This window comes from Nycticebus coucang, chromosome 19 (genome assembly GCF_027406575.1).
Source record: "Nycticebus coucang isolate mNycCou1 chromosome 19, mNycCou1.pri, whole genome shotgun sequence".
In the NCBI taxonomy this organism is placed as follows: Eukaryota; Metazoa; Chordata; class Mammalia; order Primates; family Lorisidae; genus Nycticebus; species Nycticebus coucang.
The window spans coordinates 50828382-50853207 of record NC_069798.1 but is presented as its reverse complement, the minus strand read 5'-3'; the positions used below and the strand labels follow the sequence as shown (position 1 = coordinate 50853207).

The window sequence follows — 24826 nt, the reverse complement described above, 5'->3', positions numbered from 1 at the left end:
TAGCTTGAGGTGATAGAGGATTTGAGATTGTGGGAGCAGGTGCTGATAAATGGAGGGTAGACTGGGAATAATAAAGCCAGATGTAAAAAGCAGCAGGCATAGTGAAACATTAGAAAAGACTGAAGAAGATGCATGTTTCCCAGATACATGGAGATCTGAGCAGTGGGCAGTTCAAGACAAAATTGATTTTATTTTATACACAGGTAAATATTAAATCTCTGGGCTGTGCCTCGTTGCCACGAGGAAGCACATTCTCATCAGGTCCTCCAAGCCAGGCGTCTTAGAGAAAGGTTGGCTTATACTATAAAATTTAGCATGTTACTTGAAGCAAAACCGTTATGGAAATGCAAGCATACAAAATGTGAAATCATGATCGTGTATAATAGTATCTCTTCTGCATTAAATACTTAACATCTGCCAGCCATTTTGCTAATTGCTTTACATATATTAATTGTAGAAGGTATTATTCTCTCAATTTTTCAGATGACAAAACAAAGGCTAATTAAAGTAAAGAAGGACGGCAGATAGGTAACAGAGCTAGAATCTGCACTCAAACCTGATTTATCCCAGACCCTCTACCTTAATTGCAAGTTAGAATGCCTCCAAAAACTAAAAAAAAAAAAAAAAAAATACATAAAAAGTATTAATCACAAGATTCTTATAACCACAATTTCCTTAATCCATATAAAATAAAGCCAAATTTGTTTTTTTTAAACCCTTGCAAAATTTCAGGACCATTTTCATGGAATAAAGTGTGACCCACTTAGAAATACTTTAAAACAGGTCTTCAAAAATAATCAACACCACTGAGGGCCCTGGATTCACTGCGAACCCTCCCATTAGCAGCTTATCTAATAATATTCTTGCCCATCGAGAAACTGAAGTCAACCTCCTGGTCTTTACCTCATCCAGTTGGCAATTAGGAGTCCTAACCTCATATGTGGGACCTCATAGATGGATATTCTTGCCATCTGATAAACTGGTATAATCGTTGAGTTTTCTTTAGTTGGGGCTGTTTCTTTTTTAGAATGAAGCCTTGTTTTTTTTACTTTTCTCAGAAAAGGACCAAAACTTGTCCATGGACTTCTTGATCCACCTGCAATCTCCTGCAAACCTCATCTAATACATCGACATTTTCTGACACTTTTTCTTGCCTACTTAGAGGGAGAGTCCCCCTTCTCTGTGCTTCTCTGTGGAGTCTATGGCTTTCGTCATTCTTTCACGTAGCTGTACATTAGGCGCTAGTTCATTCACCAGACCACACTATCTTTGTTTCTGTCGTAGCCAGCATGGTGGCCAACCCTCTGCGCTTCCCAGTAAATATTTATAAATTTTGACTGCATGAACGCTTCTGATGACTCTTTAAAAAGCTTTTTAAAAAAATAATTTCTCTCTCACTCTCTTTTTTTTTAAAGACGGACTCTCATTCAGTGTACCAGCCTAGCTCACCTCAAACTTCTGGATTCAAGCAGTCCTCCTGCCTCAGCCACTGGGGTAGTTGGGACTATTGGTGCCTACTGAAGGAGAATAAAGATGGAGCAGGCTAGGGACAGGATAACACACCTGGTCTGGCAGGTTTAGGTCCTATGTAACCTTTACCTCATGTCTTCCATTCTTGTTATTTTTCAAATTTATCAACATCTTGAGTAGTTTAGGGCAATTGATTTAGGAGATTAACTTTTAAATTGGAAATGTTCTAACAGGTCATGGGTTGTACTGATTACTGTTGATTATTGTTTAAGATGAGGGTTAATATGTTTTTTTCTTCAGTTTTATGTTTTTGAAATTGAAGGACAGTACAGTCTTGGAGAGGATGCTCTCACTGTTCTCCAGAATCGCAGGCCTTCTTTCTAATAATAAATCTTATTGGACCTAATTCCCATCTCTTCATTCAGCTGACAGGGACAGGTGGCTGGACCCTGTTCATCTGATAACAACACCCAGCTAATTTTATTTATTTTTAGTAGAGATGGGGTCTCGCTTTTGCTCAGGCTGGTCTTGAACTCCTGAGCTCAAAGGATCCTCTTGCCTTTGCCTCTCAGAGTGCTAGGATTACAGGTGTGAACCACCTTGGCTTTTGTTATCTTTTTTTAGAAACTGATGTTCGTTTTCCATCAACCTTATTTCCATCATTCTTAAAACAGTCTTGAGCCAATGGGGGGAGGGTATCAGTGACAAGGGTCAGGGACAAGGGTCAGGGACACGGTGGTCCCTGACCACCACCTCCCCCACACTGGTATGCTGGTGTGGAAGAACAGCTTACCACCGCCCAGCGGTTGTTCCTGCCCGGTCTGGGGAACCAGATGTCCGCAGCCGCCCGCGCTCCGGGCTTCCTTGGGGAACAGCTGGACAGGCTCGGGGGCACCTGCATGCCACACCGGTCTGCGATGTGAGGCTGAGAAGCCCGAACCCAGGAGCCGGGCAATCCATTCAGCCCGAAAGTCCTCCCGGGTCACAGCCTCTCGGCATTAGTTTGCTCTTCCCTTCCTTCCCATTCATCCCTGTGGAAGTGGACATCAGCAGTCACTCTCCCCGGAGTTCAGTGAGATGGAGCCGCGAGCGCAGTTTCCCACGGGCATCCGCTTCCGCCCCAGTGAGCGCCCTCGTTATTTCAGGGGACGGTGATGCCCCACAAGGCCGAGGAGAATCTGAGCGACACAGACCGAGAGTGGTCAGCAGGTGAAGACAGCCCTGCGAGAGGCTAGTGGCCTCTCTAGAGTCAGGAACCACCAGGAGATGGGCTCCCAGGAGGCTGCTGGGATCCGGGTAGCGAAGGTCCCCGGAGAGCAGCATCCAGGGATAGGAGAGTCCCCAGTGGCAGTGCAGCCCACGGCCAGTGTTCCTGCAGGATATGACACTGACAGCAGCAACGACACCAGCTGCCAACAGAAGCTTCTCCCAGGTCTTCTTGGGACTTATGGTGTAGGTGCCACCACTTTTCACTTTGGAAGTACTGTTCCATTTGGAAGTCAAGGTTGGTCCCACCTAAGTGTTCCTACTGTAAGGAATTTAAGGACATCCTCCTCCTTCGTTTGCAGGACACCACAGGTCTCCAGACATTGTGAAAGTTTCCCTTTAACTTACGACAGGATTTCAGAACAGTGTCACTTGGACCCCTCTATGAGTGACATGGAAAGCCTATTATTTTTAAATGGCAGATAATCGTTGTGCATACTTAGGGGGAGTGTAATATTTCAATATATATATACATTGTATAATGACTGAATCAGTGTAATTATATCCACCACCTCAAACATTTTTCTTTGTGGTAGAAAGGACTCTTTTTGAAGTATTTTTCTTCCTTGGATGGTATTAGTCCTGACCTTCTGTACATCCTCCTTAAGAAGAAACAAGCTGCTATGTCTAGTTCACTGTTGTCTAGTTCTTATCAGTGCCACAGCCAATGATACCAAACATAGGCCAAATCTTAAAGGAATAAAGTGGTTTTTATCTTCTCTTTGAAGATTTATTTATCACATTTTGAAATTAAAAAAAAAAAACTGAACTAAAATCCTTGTCCTGAAATGGTGTAGAAAAGGTATTTAATAGAAGAAATATTAAGGATCTTTATCTGATAATCTTTTGTCTGGGGCCAATATGAGCCACTTAAAAGATACATACATAGCTGTGACTCGAAAACCTTCAAATGTATGAAATCAATCTATTTTTTGATCATTCATTGTTTTATTTTAAGAGACGCAATGCAATGGTTAAGAACATGCATCCAGGCAGACTGGTTGGCCCAAATCTTCTTCAGAACCACTTCTATAGGGACAGATTTTAGCCACTATCATACCTTGTCTGGACTAGTGTGACATCCTTGACATTGGTCTCTGTGCTCAGGGCTCCCTGATAGCCAATTCTCTAAAGAGTTGTCTGTTACCATGTGGCAGCTCATGCCTCTCATTCACCCCACCTCCTCCAACACCTTCCCATCTCACAGGGCATGGAGGCCACAGTTAGATCAAAGATCTGCAAGATTATTCACTCTGGCTCCCCGTTGTGCATCTGACCTCGCCTCCCAGTACTCTGCTCCCTCTGTCTATTAGAGCCACGTTACTTCCTTGCTCTTCCTTGAACATGGCAAACACCTTTCCTTTATGTAAAGCCTGGGCATTCCCCATTCACCATTCCCTCTGCCTTACATGCTCTTTACTACACACAAATAACTTCATTATCTAGGTAGCTCATTCTCTGGCTGGCTAGCCCATTCCTTGGCTAAACTCAGGCCTCTGAATAAGGAATAGGTGGACAGAACTTCCCTCCTTTGCCAGTCAATGGAAGTCAGTCCCTATTCTCTCAACTCTTGCTCTTCTTTAATTATCACACCTGACATATGGTAGATGCATTTGTGTATTTCCAGTGTGTTCTTCAGAGGTCCAGGGTAACAGAGACTCTATCACTGACCCCTAAAAGAGGATCTGGTACATAGTAGGGACCCAATCATTTTCTGCTGAATGAATAATGGAGTATCTCCACAAAAAGAGTTTACAGTTTACATTCTGACAGGGTTATGTAGATAAGGTGTCAAACAATGTTGGAAACTACAGGATATAAAAGCTAAAAGCACAAATCTGAATGATGTGCTGCGTAGTAGTGTGAAATTAAGGGCCAGCTAGACACTAACAGGCATGGATAATGAGTGGGTGTCTAGCAGTGCTTGAGATTATGGAGTACAGGGCCAGGAAGGAAAAGGATTTTCTGTTTTTTTCTGGGTTGTTGAAAATCTCAAGTTGGAAGACACAGTTTTGAGGATCACCTGCTCCTCCTGTAGGCTTCCCAAAGTAGTACAAAGTGTGATCACCCTGTCAAAAGCTGCCCCCATGGTATGAGTTGACATGGATGCAAAATTCACAAGGATGTCCTGCACACTCATGAGGGGACAGATGAGTTTCATCATCAATGTCCTGGAAAGTGGCCAACATCCACAGAGAAAACCAGGGTTCGAAGCAAGTGAAAGCCTTTGGCCTTGATGTTCAAGTTGGCAGCCTCTTCCTTATAGTTTTACTCTAGGGATCTGGTGTATTTTCTCTTACAATCTAGAAACACAGAAAATGTGGAAGCCAGACTGCCTTACATCTACCACTCAGCAGTCTTCAGGACACCTGTTCTTATAATTGCTTGCTTTGTACTAACAAAATTCAAATAAACTTTATTATGAGCAGAAACAAAACAAAGAAATAAAGGTCAATTTTCATTGACCTTAAAATAACAAATGGGTTCTTAGTACATAAATTATGAATGATTTCAGTGACCTTATGCTTTTTAATATTTGTATCACTGACCCCAGCTTCCACCTGCCTTCCAGTCTGACAGATTTCAAATAATTATATATACATGTTCTTTCAGGTTTTTGAAAAACAGGCTAGGATGCTTGTAAACTTGGAAAGATGAAGGTGCATCCAAACATTTTAGCTCCCAAATAAACTGTCTGATAATGATTTGACAATGTCCTCCGCCCACAGTCATGACTGCAGGAAAGTCTCTCATGTAATTTTCCTGGGAGACAGCAGTTCCAAGAGGTTTCCAGCTTCCCTCCAGGGTTATAATTAAGCCACCTTTGCAAACAATTACCTTAGAAGGATTTCCTGCCAGCCATTTGTCCTAATCAGAAAAAACAAGACTGCTTTCTATTCCTTTTCCCTTTCAAGCTTTGCATTCGAAAACATTCACTTTTTCCATAAAAAGCTATGTTAATTTTTATGCTGAAATATACTTTCATTTGCAGCACCAGCCTTAAGGCTACAACCAACCCCTCAAGACTGATTTTGTCAGAAGAAAGGATGTCAGAATCACTAGAGCTTAATTCTCCAAGTAGTTTACTCTAAAATATGCCTAAAATATTACGGGAGCTTTGAATTCTTACCTACTGTGACCTTCCGCCTCGAAGCAAGAGGAGAAGAAAGTCTTCGCGCCAGGAAGGTAGGTCATTTTTTATTAGGAAAAGACCTTATGGTGTTTCTGCTTCAGCAGCACATTCCAGGGAGGGAGGACACTTAGCAGCTTAGCAGGGCCACATAGTCCTTAAAATCTAGACCCACAGCAGAGTGCGTAGCCCACTCACTGTGTAACAAAAAAGGACAGAATACATACATGTTCCTCCTTGACTGTATTGGTATAAAGAAACATTGAGTAAACCTGTTCTTATAATTATAGAGATATAATTATTATACCCCTGTTCAGCTTTAAGCAGGGGTTCAGGTCTGGCGGACTCAGTGGGTGGGCAGAGGAACAGAGGCAGTCTTTTGGTGTAGGTTTCGTATCGTTCCAGTTATACCTTCCTCCGGGGATACAATTAAGTTAACCTGTCAAATTAAAAAATTAAAAGGGACTCCTAAGGAGATAGGATCTCCTTTCATCATCGTTAACTGTGTTTTGTCTTACCTTTGAAAGTGATTATGATACCTGGGAACTCAAAATCTTAAACCCCCTGCCCCCAGTCACTGACTGGACCCTGCTTGGTCAAGGGGATCTAAAACTGAGTTGCTAGCCATAAGAAAGATCAGACCTGTCTCATCATGTCCCTTTCCCTTCTTAGAGATGTCCCTTGTGACTCATTAATAGGGCTAAGGCTATGCAAGACATACCTACAGGTAGGTCCCCAATATACCCAGACTTGGGTCTGGGTATATGTTTGTTAGTTTGTCTCTAATTAACAGACCCTTATCTTGACTTAAGGCTTCCTTTTGACTGACTCCTTGTCTATTAGAGCTCTTTCAGCCCTTGTCAACTGAAGAAACTTTAAACCCACCTACCACCTATGGATCCCCACTTTGAGATGTCCCACCTTTCTGAGCCAAACCAATGGATGACTTCCACCTATTGGTTTATGACTTTACCTGTAATTCCTGCCTCCCTGAAATGTATAAAATCAAACTGGAACCTCACCACAGTACGTCTTATTCAAGGCTTCTTGGGTGTGGTTCCAGATCATGGTCCTCAAATTTGGGTCAGAATAAACCTCCTCAAAATTATTTTACAGAATATGGCTTCTTTTCCCTTGACATACTACTTGGCTCTTTAGAATTTACATGTCAGGAACATTATTCACTATCTGAGACTTCCAAAATATGCTTCTTGTGAAAGTAGACCACAACTAAATTATTATCATGAGTAAAACCTAGGTAGGACTTATTGAAACTAAAGATCAAACTTTAATCTTGTCATCTTTTTCTCTCAATTTCTCAGCTGCCTTTCTCCTGTAAATAAAAGCACACCAGCAATCATCTCTCTCTCTCTATTTCTTTCTTTATATCACCAATCAATACAAAACCCCCAAAGAACAACAATCATTTAATGAGAGCCTACTATATTCTCTTTCATATATCCTAAGCTCGACATTTTAGAGATAAGGAAAACAGTGGTTCAGACCACTTAAGTGACTTGCCAAAATTGCTAAGCCAGCACACAGCTCTGCCTGAGTAGAAAGCTCTCCTTCTAACCACGGGACCATTTTAGCTGTACCCAAGGCAAGAGTCTACCTGAGACTAGCAGCACATGAACTGGAGATGCTGAACAGTCAAGGTATGAAACTCAGCCAGCCATCCTACAAATGAAAAATTGGAGAGAAGGTCCTCACTTCCTCTCTTGTTCTAACATCCTGATGAAGTATGCTACATTGCAGCGTAGGATAAACATGGGTTCTGGAAATGCACATTAGAAAAATGGCCTGACTGCTAAAATAGTTATCCACTGTAAGGATGGAAAAAAAATGTCTTATCTTTTCCTTCGTAACCTCAAGGCTTTATAACCTTTTTATTTAGACAGCTAAGGTGTTAGAAGGACAATGTGTGAGCACTATTTTATTATCCAGGGGATTAGGTAAAAAAAAGTGTAAGATACAATCACTCTGCAGGAAGATCTTTAATATCACTACCTTAGGCAGAATCAATCAAGTAACTAAACTTTAATAATAAAATTATTAAGAGATGAATTATTCTTCTAGTCTTCTGGCCTTGTCACTAGCCATGCACAAACCATACAAGACAAAAACAAGTAAATGGAATTATATCAAAATTAAATTGTTATGAAAATAGATGGCAAGCCACAGAAGAAGAGAACGTATTTGCAATGCACATATCTTACAAAGGATTTGTATCCAGAATGCATAGAGAACTCTTACATGTGTACAGGGGCAAATGACTGGAACAGACATTTTGAAAAAGAAGATATAAGAGTGTTTACAATCCTATAATTCCTCTACTAGGTATATACCCAGAAGACCAAAAATCACATTATAACAAAGATATTTGTACCAAAATGTTTATTGCAGCCCAATTCATAATTGCTAAGTCATGGAAAAAGCCAAGTGCCCGTTGATCCACGAATGGATTAATAAATTGTGGTATATGTACACCATAGAATATTATGCAGCCTTAAAGAAAGATGGAGACTTTACCTCTTTCATGTTCCCATGGATGGAGCTGGAACATATTCTTCTTAGTAAAGTATCTCAAGAATGGAAGAAAAAGTATCCAATGTACTCAGCCCTACTATGAAACTAATTTATGGCTTTCATATGAAAGCTATAACCCAGTTATAATCTAACAATATGGGGAAGGGGAGAGGGATGGGACGGAAGGGGAGGTTGGGAGGAGGGAGGATGATTGGTGGAATTATACCTACAGTGCATCTTACAAGGGTACATGTGAAACTTAGTAAATGTAGAATATAAATGTCTTAACACAATAACTAAGAAAATGCCAGGAAGGCTATGTTAACCAGTGTGATGAAAAGATGTCAAATGGTCTATAAAACCAGTGTATGGTGCCCCATGATTGCATTAATGTACACAGCTATGATTTAATAAAAAAAAAAGAAGATATATGAGTGTTTAATAACCCACATAAAAATTTTCAATAGCATTCGTCTATCAACAAAATGCAAATTAAAAGCACAATGAAATACTACTACACCCCCACTAGAAGGACTAAACTTAAAAGCACTGGGCGGCGCCTGTGGCTCAAGGGGTAGGGCGCCGGTCCCATATGCCAGAGGTGGCGGATTCAAACCCAGCCCCGGCCAAAAAAAAAAAGCATTAATAATATCAAGTGCTGGTGAGGATTTGGAGATATTAGAGCTCTCGTACATTTGTATTGGGGAAAGGAAAAGGCATCAATCACTTTGGAAAATAATTTGGCAGCTTCTTGCAAAGCTTAATGTATACCTTTCCTGTTTAGCTCAGCCATTCTCAGACATTCACCAAGAAAAACAAAAATCCACCTACACAAAGATTCAAGGGACAGGAAAACTGTATTCATAATAGCCAAAGAAATGAAAAGTAAGTATACAGCAATAGGAGAGAGAATGAATAAACGATGATGGCCTATCTCTGTGGTAGAATACTACTGAGAAATTAAGACAAAAGAAACAAAACTTGACTTACTGATACCTGCAAAGACGTGCATGAATCTCACAAACAAAATACAAAGTGAAAGTGGTCATATGCAACAAAGCAGGTAGTGCACTATACACAGTTCCCAAAAGGCAAACAATTCCCAAAAGGCAAAACAATCCTGGCGACAAAAGGCATATCAGAGGCAGCCTAAGGATAGCACTGAGTGCAAAGAAGCGTCAGGGAAATTTGGAGGGTAACAATAATATTCTGTATCTTAAATGTGCCCATGGCTACACAGAGACATACATTTTTCAAGAATTATACACCTACAATAGGTAAAATTTGTTTTATGCAAAGAACACTGCAATGACAGTGTTATGAAAAATATCCAGGTAAGTTCTGTTCCCTGATCAGCAAAAGAGGCAGATTAAATAAACGTGATGAATGTAGTTATGTTCTAAAAAGAAATTTAAAGGGGGGGTATGTTATAGAAAAATCTGATCATCATGCCCAGGATATGATAGGTGATCAACAAATATTAATTTTCTCCTCTTCTTTCCAGTGCTTCTTATGTGGAAAAGACAGGTAATGTCTTCAAAGAAGTCAGCTGTGAAATAACTCCTGGGAAATCCATGTGGAAGGACAAGGTTGTGAGTCAGCGGTTAGTCATCCAAGAACAAAGGAGCCTGCCACAGTATGGAAGCTCGTTCCTTTTATGTGATTTATAAAATGTTTGTTCTTTACCTTTTAAACTCTGGCATTTCTCACTGTTTATTGTACTCATTTGGTATTTCACCACCATTTTCTATATTTGCCATTATATTTTTAAGCACACATTTTCATTTTTAAACTTTGTCTCAAATTTCTTTCTTTTCTGTTTAATTTGTTTGTTTGGTTTTTTTTTTTTTTAAATATATACCAAGTTTCACTTTGTTACCCTTGGTAGAGTGCTGTGGCATCATAGCTCATAGCAACCTCAAACTTTTAGGCTCAAGCAATCCTCTTGCCTCAGCCTCCCAAATACCTGTGACTACAGGCACCTGCCATATCGCCCAGCTATTTTTAGAGAAGGGGTCTCACTCTCGCTCAGGCTGGTCTTGAACTCCTGAGCTCAAGCAATCCACTCATTTCAACCTCCCAGAGTGCTAGAATTATAGTCATGAACCACTGCATCCAGCCTGCTTCAAATTTCTAAAAGGCAAGAAGTATGTACAATATCATTTTTGTGGCTAATTTGTACATAGTAGGTGTTCAATAAAAGTTGAACATATTGTTAATGATTATATTGATATTCTCATCTTTAAAAAATCTTATCGCTTCAATATTATTTGGGTTGAATAATTTAGATGTCACATCACTTTAAAATAAAAAATTCATTTACTTGAGTGAATCAGTCAAGTAATTTAAAGACATTTTCTTTCTCCTGATATGTTCATTAATCTAGGATAACTCATTTACTTCCTTGTTTAATCTCTCAATAAACATGCATTGAGCATTTCTTTTGCCAGGCAATATACTAAGTTCTGGAAATACCAACTTTCTTTTTCTTTTCTTTTTTTTTTTTTATAGTTAAATCATAGCTGTGTACATTAATGCGATCATGGGGCACATACACTAGTTTTATAGACCATTTGACACATTTTCATCACACTGGTTAACATAGCCTTCCTGGCATTTTCTTAGTTATTGTGTTAAGACATTTATATTCTACATTTACTAAGTTTCACATGTACCCTTGTAAGATGCACTGCAGGTGTAATCCCACCAATCACGCTCCCTACGCCAATTCTCCCCCCTCCCTCCCCTTCTTTTTTCCCTTCCCCATATTCTTAAGTTATAACTGGTTATAGCTTTCATATGAAAGCCATAAATTAGTTTTATAGTAGGGCTGAGTACATTGGATACTTTTTCTTCCATTCTTGAGATACTTTGCTAAGAAGAATATGTTCCAGCTCCATCCATGTAAACATGAAAGAGGTAAAGTCTCCATCTTTCTTTAAGGCTGCATAATATTCCATGGTGTACATATACCACAATTTATTAATCCATTCGTGGATCGATGGGCACTTGGGCTTTTGGAAATATAGACATTTTTATGTGATCACATTCTAGAAAAAAATGTCAAATACAGAAGTAAATATTTCTAACGGGGATAAATACATCATTACAGTATTTGGAAAGGGAGAAAAATAATGCTAAGATAATGTGCCAGATAGGCTTCAAAAATAAAATTTTGATCAATCTTCCATTAACTAATATAAAATTCTGCAATCAGATTTAATGACATTTAGATATGTCAATGAGATAGTCTATAATTGATACTACAAATAGAGGTTGAGTCAGTTTGGCAATAAAATTCAGGTTATTATCCCAGACAAGGAAATAGCCTTCCTCTCTGTGTGGTGACTGAGGCACAAGCAGCTGTGCCTAAAGTTAATAAGCCCGCTCAAATCTTGACCCTTATTTGTAGAAAAGAAACCATAAGACAGCCAGAATGTCAGCAGTGAACTAGCGAATCATGTATATGATTAGAAGGTAACCTTAGTGCAAAGTGCAAGTGACCATCTGGGCAGCTTTTTTTCTTCCACAGCTGGGAACATTCTGGACAATTTTGAATGAGAGCTGGTCACTAGGATGATATCTACTCATGTATTTCCTTGCTTGCACTTTGATATAAGAATGTAACCTGTGCCATTCTGCTCTTTTTCTTTTTGCTAGAAAAGGAAATAATAACATGCCAACAAGGGAAAATGTTATTTTTTAAGAACATTTAAAAAACAGTGCTTCAAGTCCTTAGAGCTCTCGGTTCCCGATGATTAAGTGTCTATCAGTGAGTGTACCTTCTCTTTGGCTAAACAAAGCTTATTTTTTTTACACACTGTCATAACAAACAATTCTCCAGTGGTGTCCCACCCAACTGAAAACTCAGATGCTCACATGAACTGCCTCCTCCGTCAGGGCCCTTCTACGTGGCACTTCCTTCCTGAGGTTTCCTGCCCTCCACACTTCCTCTTAACCTAGAAAATCCCTGCTTTTCCTCCAGGTCCTAAATGAAATGTCGCTTTCTTGGAGATGACTTTCTCAGCTGTGTCCCTCACATACACATACTCACAGCCCTTTCCTCGATAGACAAGACATTCCCTTCCTACGCTCACATAGTATTTCTTTGTAAAATTTTCAACATTTGTGATGAGTTATTTGTTTATGTTTTATCTTCTTTATCAGTCTACATCCTCCAGATGAGTAGATCTTGTGTCTATCTTATTTATGCAATAGGCTTTTGATTGTTATTAATAGCTATTTGTTTACTAAATGATGAAATTTACAGCAATCATGAAATTTAGGAAAATAATGCTTTCATTTTGCTTGTGAGAAATTCAGGATGAAGTAGTGCTCTATCATAAAATTAACTCACAATTTTAATAACAGCCCATTAGATGCTGCGTTTCCTCACTGCTCTATTGACTGTTACTATAAAACCTAGATTCCATTTAACACAGAAGTTACTTCTGCGGCAATATGTGTAATTCCATTTCATCGTAATTGAGCATAGAAAAATAAAAATCTAAGTAAAGCAAAGGTAGAACAAATGCCCTTAGATACCACAATCACTTTACCTCCCATAAAATACAGACATTTTTATGTGATCACATTCTAGAAAAAAATGTCAAATATGGAAGTAAATATTTCTAACAGGCAAGGGAACATCTCCCTGTTTTGTTTTGTTTTTAGAGACTGAGTCTCATTTTGTCACCCTTAGTAGAGTGCCATGGCATCACAGCTCACAGCAACCTCCAGCTCTTAGGCTTAGGAGATTCTCTTGCCTCAGCCTCCTGAGTAGCTGGGACTACAGGCACCTGTCACAATGCCCGGCTATTTTTTGTTGCAGTTTGGCCAGGGCTGGGTTTGAACCCACCACCCTCAGTATATGAGGCCTGCGCCCTACTCACTGAGCCACAGGTGCCGCCCCATCTCCCTATTTGATCCTACTCTGTTTTGGCAGACTGTTCACAATATCCCTTTTGTGAGGGTAGATTGAATCACCTTGAGTATCCCAAATGATACATAATATATTTGGTAGTATTATATTTAAAGAAATGGTTTTAGGGCGGTGTCTGGGGCTCAAGGATTAGGGCACCAGCCCCATATACCAGGGGTGGTGGGTTCAAACCTGGCCCCGGCCAAAAACTACACACACGCACACACACACACAGAGAAATGGTTTTAGAATAATTGACTCTTTTGTAAAGTATAATATTACCAAAATATATTATGTATCATTTGGTTTACTTATAAAATTATCCAGTTTATTATGATCAAGATGATGGTATATGTGAAGACTTTTCACATAGCAGTCATTTACTATCTACTTTTAAATGATTGTAAATCCTTCTACAATTAAGACTATCAAAACAATTATCTGAAACTTATAAATGAGACAAAAAGGTGAGCACTATAGTTCTTTAGTATCACATCAGGACCATTGTCACTTAAGGATTGTGTAGGGATGTATGGTGCTGTCCCTGTGATGCTCACTGTGGTGGCCAATCAGCTGGTGTAACTGCTAAGCTCATGAAAAGAGTGTGACTGAGGAGCTAACTTTTAATTATATTTACTTTTAAGTGACTTAAATTTACATTGAAATAGTCACACGTGCATAGCTAATATAGCTAGTGCTACCTTATAGAACAGCACACGTGTAGAGGAATATACTTTGTCTCATTTCTGGTATTAAGTAAATGTGCCAGTCTTAGTAAACTTATTTATTAATGTATAGAACTTTGTCCATTAGATATCCAAATAATTTTTGCCAAGTAGAACAAATAACCTCAAAGATTTATGGCCTGATAGATATTAGCTGGTTTTTCTTCTATGACTCAAAAATTTTATCCTAACAAATCTTATTTATATATACATAATAATTTCTCCCATTTTTCTGAACCGATCATAACATTTCATTCCCTTTTTAATTAATATGTTATACAAAATCATTAACACATGTATGTTTTATATTTACCTAAGAGTTTATAATTTGAAAATTATATTTTAGTAGTTTTAGAGGTCATCCCCCATGGCCCTTAAATTACACTCATGTAATGACTTTTGAGATTTGCCAGAGACCACCTGGCAAAAGAAAAGGATTTGTTCTTTGACCTTATAAAAAGAAAGATGCTGGAAATAATTAGGTTTGGGTGGCCTTATATTTATTAATTTGTCCAATATATTACTACTGTAACAGCTATATAGGAGGAATTATAAAATCAGAAGAAATTTTTAGAATTCCTAAGGCTAAGTTTGTATAGGTAAAATATTAATATAAATATTTTAGAAATTACATGCTTTTTGAGAAGGCCTTGGAGATTCTTCATTGCCTTCCATACTGTGTTCTTACCCTTTAAGGAAAACATTTGCCAAATCAATGAGACTGCATTAGAGAATTTTTCTTTCCTCTATTCTGATAGGATTGGTTTTTGTCATACATTAACCACAGCCAATTGATTTCATCATCAAACAGATGTCTGCCTCTTGGTGCTTGCCTGAAGTCTTTGTATGAGCTCTACACTAGAATTGATCTCTTCAACAAACAAGGATAGTTCCAGAGTCTCATGGAACAGACAGTTCCCAGTACTCTTCAAAGAACAGGCTCTTAGGGACAGGCTTAGACAACTTTGCGACTCTACCAGCAGAATGTGTCATGGTTCCCTAGACTCTTGCAATTCTAGCAGAAATATTACGTGAAAGCAAACTGCTCACTTAGATCCAGAGGAACAAAAGTTAATCACCAGGACTAAATGAGCTCATGAGGAAAATTTAATTGTAGTTATTTGTCTAGAATTTGCTTGGCATTGATTTAATTTATATTTTTAGTAAATAGATAAGGAGACACTTTTTCTTTCCTCTTAAGCCATCTTTAACCCTTGTCTTAGTTGACTGTGCTTTTGTAAACATAAATGTCCTAAATGGTATCTAAGTCACCCTGACCCACTCAGAATTTGGAAGAAAAATTTTTAGAGTCTCCTTATTTTTCATGGTAATAGGCTATTTGCATGGTATAAATAAGAATCTGTCCCTGTTTTTACCAGGGTATAAATGCAAAAATTAATGCAGTGACCAAGTCTATGCTTAGAGTGCCATATTTGAGAAGGATTCTTATTTAATCAAGGGGAAGCTCATCATTAAAGAACATATGTGAAGTTGATGCCTGCAAAGTCTCCCTGAGGAAACAGCTGGTCTAGGACCTGCTTCCAGACTCCCCAGCACAGGGACAAAGAAAGAAGTTAATTCTGGTAGGCTAAGGACCTAAGCAAATTTGAAGGACCTCTAGAATAGTTCACCTAAATTTACAGGTACTGTAGGTGAAATCTCATACAGGGAAAGTTTGGGGGTTAGTTTCCTAGCCTTAGACTAGAAGAGCAAGAGAGACTAAAAGTCTGATCCAAAATTCCTTATGAAAAATTCCAGTTGGAAGTGAATTTTGTGACATTAGTGGTTTTTCAGTTATGTAAGGCCCTAGATTGGCAGAGCAAAATCAAGGAGACGCATATGGCTAATTAATGTTCTTGATGCACCTTTGAAAATAATTAGATCAAAACAGGTGATGGACTAATTGCCTAACCCCTGATCTAAACCATAAAAATAAGGCAAAAAAGGACTGAGCATAAAGTACTTTCAACAACATATGGGGAGAAAGGCCACTGAGGGGATTTTCTCAGAAAAGGGACTTAGTTCATCTTAGTTTTTCCTATTGATTAAAAGTACCACATTTAGTGAAGGCGTTTTCTAACTTGTAGAGTTTTGCTTGTAGAAATGCAAATAATTTTTTGTCTGGTGGAACAAACAATCCCAGTATTTACCATTGCTTTTTAACTCAGCAATCTTATCCTAATATTTGTTTTTTAAATTGCTAATATATACCTAACTTCTTAAATAGTCTCTGAACTAGTCATTACATCTTACTCATATCCTTTGTTAACTAAGGAGTTAAGGGAAATCTTTTGCACATATTCATCTTATATTTTCCTGAGAGGTATAATTTTTCCTTTTGAAATTATATTTTAACCAAACTATATGCTGATATGGTTATATCAGGTTGAAAGTCATAAGATGTGTCTTCTCTTTTCAGATCTGATGTGTCATGACACTGGGCTCTGCACCTGATCACCTGGAACTTCTGGCTTATCATCTTTAAAGTGGGGATATTGGCCAAGATTTCAAAAGGCCCTTTCAAACTTCACTGTGAATATTCTAAAACTGAAAAGCTTGAAGATATTAATGGAGGCAGAATATTCTTGAAAGAAAGAAACTCAAACGTTATGATAAGAACTTAAACAGCCCTGGAATGCACAAATCTTTTCATTTCATTAACAACTATCGTTGATCCATTTTAAATGGAAAAGCACTATTTAAATGATTACTTTGCCAGGAGCAATTGTTCATTAATTGAGCCATTTGTTCTTTAGACAAACAACTTTTGACATCCACGTAGAAAGATATAAGATTTACATCTTTCCTAGAGTTTTCTTCTTGCCAAGACATAAAATAGGGTCATTCTTTATCAGAGAGCATATGCAATGCTCAGATAATAAATCTCCTTACCTTTTCTAGACTAACAGCAAAGTTACTATAGATCTGAAATGGAATTTTGATCTAATTTTAATTTAGACAAATGGAAAATGACAAATTACTAAAGCTTACCAAAGAAGGAAATTTGAATGGTGTGTTAAGGTTCAAAAAAAGTTTTATATCCTAAGATTATTTTAACACGGTTTATAAAATAATTGAAAGGTGAGATAATAATTAATTAAAACAACAAAGACAGAAGTATAACACTTACAATACTCATGATGCCTGATAAATCATTTTGATATGTCAGGATACTGGATTTGGTTGTGATTTAGTTTATACAGTGATTAAAAGATTTTCTGCGTTAAGAAAATTAGAGATATTGCAAAATAGATCATCTTAAATTCAGTTATAGGTTAATGTTAGCCTTAAAAATAAGAGTTTACCTACAGAGGATTATAGGTATCAAAATAGACCCAGTAGACATTTAGCATCAGAATCAGAAAGATTAGAGAGATTTGTTATAAGGGGAAGGCTTTGGAGTCAGCTCCAGATCTGATTCCCCATAACATGTTCTTTCCTCCACACCACATGGCCATAAAACACACCTTTCTGCCATAGAACCTGCTATTCCTAACAAGATCCACTGGGCTCTGTCTCCCTAAGCTTCCACCTGTGGTCTAGAAAACATTCTTTGATAGTGCCCTCCAGTACAAATTTCATTCCTTCTTCATGTCACAGCCATTCCAATTGCTGAAGACAGATCATAAGTAAGAGTCAATGTCATTCTTAACTATTGTCTCCACCAAACAAAACATCTTTGCATCTTTTGAAAAAATCAAAACTTGTCTATCCTCTTAAACTTAATATGATGTTTAATAAGTCTAGAGACTCCTAACACGAGGAGCCCAGGACAGAACACTGAATAGCAGGGCAACCCTCACTGAGTAAGACAGTGTTATCGTGCTGTCACTTTCTATGATCTGACTCTAGGCACGTGCCCCGGTCATGGATCCTAAGCAGGCATTAGCTTTTCTAGCCTCCACATCATGTTGTTCAGTTTACTGATAACTCTAACCATTGTTTTCCACATTCCTATTGCTAAGTCATATCTTTCTCAACCTGGTTGAATTTGGGGATCCTTATACAAATTTCTAAACTTTTCTCCTCAATCAGCATTTTCTAAAACTCTCTCAGCTGTATCTTTATTAATTTTCACATCCAAGTCATGATTTAAAAAACCCTTCACCACTAAAGACATATTTTGTAACCCAAATGTGATGTTTTTAAAGTATATTTCCTAAAGAGTGCACATTATGGCCACCATACCTGGTTCTGTTGCTAGCCAATAGTTGGACTAGAGCTTTGACCTCGTACAGAAATATTTTATGAACAAATATATGAATATTTTATGACATTTTACCCTTACTGTTTTATAATGCTTAATGGTAAATAAAAAATAAAAGCATTAGTGAACATGAAAGGAATCATAGTTGTCATAATATAATTGCAAAAGGGTTGTAAATTATTCAGTATTTTAAATGCTTAATTGACCATGAGTTAAATGTGGCGAGGGGATTATGCAAGCTGATAGATGTATATCATTGAAGATTATCTTTAAAAGTTGATATGAAAAATATCAACAGAGTATATAGATAACCTTTGGAATGGGAGAAAATATTCACAAGCCAAACATCTGACAAAGGACTAATATCCAGAAGCTGTAAGGAACTCAAACAAGTCAGTAAGAAAAAAACAAATCACCCCATTAAAAAGTGGACAAAAGACATGAACAGATATTTTTCAAAGGAGGAGAAACAAATGGACAAGAAACAGATGAAAAATATGGAACAACAATAAATCCTCATGGAAATCCAAATTAAAACCACAGTGAGATACCACCTTGCCCTTGCCAAAATGGTCATTATTGAAAAATTAAAAACTTACAGATGCTGGTGCCAATGCAGTTAAAAGAGAATGTTTATGTGCTGTTGGTGGAAATGTGATTTACAACATCTAAGCACCTATGGAAAACAGTATGCAGATTTCTCAAAGAACTAAATGCAAACCTACTATTCAATCCATAATTCCACTACTGGGCCCAAAGGAAAAGAAGTCATTTTATTGAAAAGACACCTGCACTTGTATGTTTATTACAGCACAATGTACAATCGCAAAGATACAGAACTAAACAAGGTGCCCGTCAACTGAAGAGTGGATAAAGAAACCTGCCTCTTCAACTTGAGCCTGAATGCTGTGCAGTGTGCACATTGTGAAGTCACATGTCCATCTAACAAATTTCTCAACGTGTTGGATTTGATGGGCTGAGCCCAATAAGCACAGTCCCTCCAGGGACCATGTCTGACTTCCTTGAATGTATAGCATTCCCTGGGAGAAACACCATAATTTATCCCCATTACCCATTGTTGATGATTTCTGAAGAGATGAAAAAAATCAATAAAGTATGTGTCTAACAAAGCTCCTACCTCAGACTTGGTCTTTAGAAGATTCAGGACCAATGCTATCCCTTCACCTGTCCATGGAAATAGCTTCCTTTTCTCCCTCAACTGTGAGATAGAATCACCAAAAGAATTTAAAGAAAGAAGTATGAGAGTGATAAAATACTCAAAGACTTGTTTATTTGACTAAATACTCAAAGAAGTGAATTCATAATTCACGCTTTATAAGTTGCCACGGAAATTAAATTTTCCCAGATATTACTATTGGATACTCAACATTATGTTATCTCATTTCTCTTGTCAAAACCCTGTAAAGTTCCACCAAGGAGGCTACAAGGATAAACTGTTCAAGATCTCAAAGTTCAAGGATAACACAGAATGATTTAAACTGGAGTGGGCTTGGCTTCTATGCCCGCCCTCTTGCCCACAGCCGTTTATATCTAGTCGCATCTTTTACCTGGATCACTTTTGCAGGGAATCTTCTATTCAACCCCATCTAAAACAGCCACAAAGCCACCCTTTATCATAACACTCTCATTTAATTTTCAAGTTAGCGCTTATTGGATATATTTGGGTTTATTTAATTTGTAATAAATAATAATAACACAATTTTAATAATAATGCGTTTTGCTAATAATATGTATTTCATTATTTGGTTTTTGTTTATGTTCCTTCACAAAATGATGGAGATCATCAAAGGTGGGATATATCATGGTTACTGCTCAAAATCTCATACCTGGGGTACAGTGAGAGATCAACGAAGGTGTATTTAAAAAACATACTCCAAAGGCATTAAGTGCTTGTGTTAAAAAAATTTTATACTGATTCCGCCATGCAAAATTTGTAAATTACATTATGGGGAATAACAAAACTTAAACATCTGTGGAAGATTGATTAATATTTATCAACAATTTTCCCTAGAATTTTTAACTCCCTCCTTATTAAATAAAAGATTTAAAGGAAAGGGAATGAGAGTATATGAGTCATACTTCATATCTGCATCAGTTAATAGTTGTGCAATCCAGTAGGGTAAGTGGAAACATTTTGGATAAACCTGTTGATCAATAGAAACAGGCCACATATTTCATATCGTGAATTGGTCATTTAGACTCCTAAAGACAAAATCTCATATACTTAAAAGCTTTTTTCTGTACCCATAAATTTATTTCTTTAAAAGTAATAATCAATTCTGAAAATGAGAAGACCTTTGCTTTTGAGAAGAACATTTTCCCCTAGCTATTGTATGTCGATAGTAATAGGTAATTTATTCCTCCTGGCTCACACAATTGTAACTGATGTGAAGATGATGCATAGTATGCACTACCTGCATACTCTTATTCCCTTCCCTTTAAGTCTTTTATTTAATGGGAAATCATAACAGAACTTCAACACAAAAATCTCAAGTTACATGTAATTCTTACTTATTACAGCATGTACATGTAGCCGACAGATTCATAGAAACTCCGAATTGTAATTACCTTTCAGGACAAGCAAAAATAAATCATTTGTCATTTGTTTACATTTAACTGTTTATTCAGTCAACAAACACTGTCTTCCACAAGCTTATCTTTAGAAGATGGGCCTTGGCTAACTTATTGCATTTGCCATGGCTTTTACTAGAAGACAACTTTTTTTTATTATATAAAAAGTACAGGTGTTCAGAAAAAAATGAAAACAAGCTACAATACCCAAACAATTTTGCTGATACTATTCTCTATATTAGCTCCTTCGGGGGGTTGATAATATAAACGCTATCTTTTTCTATATAGAAATAATGTATACCATGAAATACTATTCAGCCATTAAAAAGATGGGGACTTTACATCTTTTGTATTAACCTGGATGGAAATGGAACACAATATTCTTAGTAAAGCATCCCAAGAAGGGAGAAGAAACTTTTGTACTCAATTCTGATATGAAGACAATTAATGACCTGGTACATGTTGGGGGTGGAGTAAGGGGAGAGCACAGAGAGGGAAGGAGGGAGGGGGTGGGGTCACAGTGTATAACACACCTTTTGGGGGCAAGATACAATTATAAGAGGGACTTTACCTAACAAATGCAATCAATGTAACCCGGTTCATTGTACACTCAATGAATCCTCAACAATAAAAATAAATAAATAAATAAATGTTTTTTTTTAAAAAAGAAATAATTTAAAAGCTATCTTTAAAAACAATGTCTTACTAAGCGCTCTGTTCATAGAATCCTTATTAAGGACTATGTTCTGTCTTTTAGGAGGAAAAAAAATTGCTGACAGTGAAATTGGAGGAACCAGATTTACCATTAAATAAAACTCTTTTAACTAAGAATACGTATGTTAAAATCCATCTATTAGAAAATTCCACCTTCCCTTATGCAGTAAATTTATATAATATTGATCTTCACTTGGATTTCCTGGGCTGCAAGACTTTTCAAGGTCTTGGGATAACCCCAGGCATCAAAATCACCAATCACTACTTTCACACTTTAACAAATTAGTTTTAGTCATTGCATTTTATTGTTAAGCTTTAAGCCCTATGTGTCTGCCAGCCATCCTGAGTTTTCAGTTCAAAGACTTGAAACATCTTTACAGACTTGGAAGACAGAAATTTTTTTAAAAAATGAGAAAGGAAAGAACTTAGTAACACAAATTTATAGAGTTATATACTATACACCAACTAGAAAATATATTATGGTTCCGATGTTAACATCTTTCTGGCAAAAATAAGTTTAAAAAATTACTTTTGCCTTAGAAAATAATGAAAGTCTATTACTAACCCCAATCTGATCTCCCCAACTCCTCTCAGAAGCAAGTGATTATTTTCAAAAATGATTTTTCCTGCCTAATAACTATTATATTGCAATATTAACAATTTATTTTACATGTTTATATTCATTTGCATCTTAAGGATACTGAAGATTATTGATCACAATCACTTGTAATTTTAGTTATTAAAAATGTAGGTAGCATACTTACATAGTAAATATTATCATAGATCAGAATATTCAAAATATGAAAAAGTCTAGAACAATCAAATAAAATTCTCTTCCTTGCCCATACCCTCTATTTCCTCTATTTCTCTTTTTCCTACTAAATAAAGAGTTTTAGGAGAAGATACAATTTCAAAAATTCGATACCAAAACATTTTGCAGTCTCAATAGGGTATTTCAATATATCAAATTGGATACGGAACTTGAATGCATAAATTTTTGAATCATTAAAAGTGTTTTAAAAATTCTTTAAGAAGTGTTTTTCATTAATATTGATACCTTCCACTGCATCTTCTTTACCTATTTTATTTCCCGAAACGAATTTTAACAGCAATATTTACCTTAAAATTTTCCATGAATTGACCATGAACAGAACTCAATATTTTATTCATTTATGAATACGTTTACCTATTACATTTTCAAATAAGATGCCTACATTAAAACTAATTACTGTGGCAAAAACTATACCTAACACTTTGTCAAGGCTTTAAAGTTTTCACAGAATCTTTAATGCATACAATCAGCAACACATCCCTCAAAAAGCATCTTCATTGATTTGTAAAAAGAAAAATACTTCAAGAGAATTTCAAATTTCCTCCATTAGATTATTCCTCATAATTATTTGGACTTTCTAATAGCAAACGACCCCCTTGTAATGAATGAATGATGAAATTTACTGGTGAACTGGAAATGGAATCTTAGATTATTATTGTTTTATATTAGATTATTATTGTACTATTTATTATTGTTTTGTAACGTTTCTGTTTGCCATCTACTAATTGTGGTATTGAGTCAAGAAAAGGTACATGGTATATGACGTGGGGTCAAGAAAAAGCAAACTAGATTTCTTTTCAATGGCTTTGCACTGGGAGGTACCAAATGGCTTAACATCTTTCTGACTGTCTCCATCTGTGTTAAGAGTATTTGGACTGCAGAAATAAGAAAGCATAAAAGACTCCTACACTGCACCACAGCAATGATTAGAAAGGAGAATCTTGGAGCTTTGAAAATGAAAATCAGAATCCAAGCACGCAGTTTGCAGCCCTGAGCAGAATCTCTCTTCCATCCAAACTCTGTTGCAAACCCAGCTTCTCTTGCAAAACCACAGCCTAGAAAAGGAAACCACAGCCACTCCAAAGTGGAGTTTCAGGCCCATCATTAGTGGTTTCTGTTGCCCTGAAGCTGCTTTTCCTTTATGAATGAAAGAGGCAGACAGCATCTCACACTGGCTCTTTGGATGAGGAAAACGGCGAAGAGACGCAACTAGCAGCCTGCACGGCAGAGATCTGGGACCTATGTACTTACACCTCCAAATGCCTCCAGATTTCAGCCTCTGGAAATGTCTAGCCCATTTCTTTATGGCACTGTTGCTTCGATCAGCTGTGGAAATTAACATAAAATAATATAGTAACCCAATAGGTGGGGGCAGAGTTCAGATTAAGGGAACACTAACGGAACATTGACGGTGTACAAAGCCTGGGTGATAAACAGCGAGTAAATACCTTCTAATGGACCCGAAGGGGCGGGATGCTGAGCCTGCCCAAGCAGCCGGCTCTCTCCTTGTGTCTCAGCGAAGGCGGCTCAGTCAGTCCCGCGGGCGGGCGGCGGAGCGCGCGGGAGCTCGGCGTCCGGGCGGTCCTAGCGCCGGCCGCAGGTGTCTCCCACGGGGACTCGGAGAACCTCTGTTCCCTGTGAGTCAGCTAGCGGTTGTCGCCCAAGGTTTTCAGGAACGACAGCTTGTTAATCATCAGGGCAGTGGGGTCAGGGTTTGGAAAAAAATGATTAAGGAAATAAAATTTGCTACTGTCAGCCAGACACTGCTGTTGAAACCAAAAAGGATTGTAGATGATCGTGTCAGTTTAATAAATGGTGATTTGGAAATAGTGAAGCCAGAGGGACTGTTAGAGAGAAAACTGATTTTCAAACAGTATACTGAGTTTGCTGAAATAACATTTGTTTTGATCTTTTCACATTTAACACATAACAGGAAAAAAGAATAAAATAGGGGATTTCTGTAAGTCTAATATGTGTGTGTATACACACACACATCATGGCATATATACACCTTTGCAAACAGTGTTTGCTAAAGGTCTGAAAAGTCCACATGTAGCTGTTCAGAAATACGAAATGAAATAAACCCAAAAAGAAACAGAAGGGAGGCCCCAGAAACTCTGAAAGAGGCAAAACATACTTGTGCCACTTGATATAAACACCCCTTCATCTTTATTCATTTCCCTCTTTATAACACCTTTTCCTACATGACGGTTTTTTTTTTTTAATTTAGTTATTGTCTAACTCCCCACTACAATGTATCTGTGAGGGCACCTGTTGTACTGACTGTGATGGGTAGCCCCTGGAAGATTCGCCGGAACCGAATAGCCCCCCAGTAAATATTTGTGACAAGATTAACTGGCAGCAAGCTGAGAATTACACTGCAGAATACACATATGGAAGTTCATCTCTTAGCCTATCAAACACAATTCATCATAACACA

The 24826-nt window shown here is 37.5% G+C and overlaps 1 protein-coding gene across 2 annotated transcripts in view; it reads right to left on the bottom strand.

The window, feature by feature from the left end:
• The window catches only part of RAB27B (RAB27B, member RAS oncogene family), a 156388-nt gene extending 132490 nt beyond the window's left edge, over positions 1-23898 (bottom strand). The window contains exons 1-2 of one of the 2 annotated variants that reach the window (XM_053571578.1): positions 23835-23898; positions 23638-23712 (exon numbers count right to left, since the gene is read on the bottom strand). The gene's annotated coding sequence lies outside the window, so the exon portion shown is untranslated. The remainder of the gene's footprint in view (positions 1-23637; positions 23713-23834) is intronic. The other variant, XM_053571579.1, reaches the window with a different exon arrangement.
• Between the last annotated feature and the right edge of the window lie 928 nt (positions 23899-24826).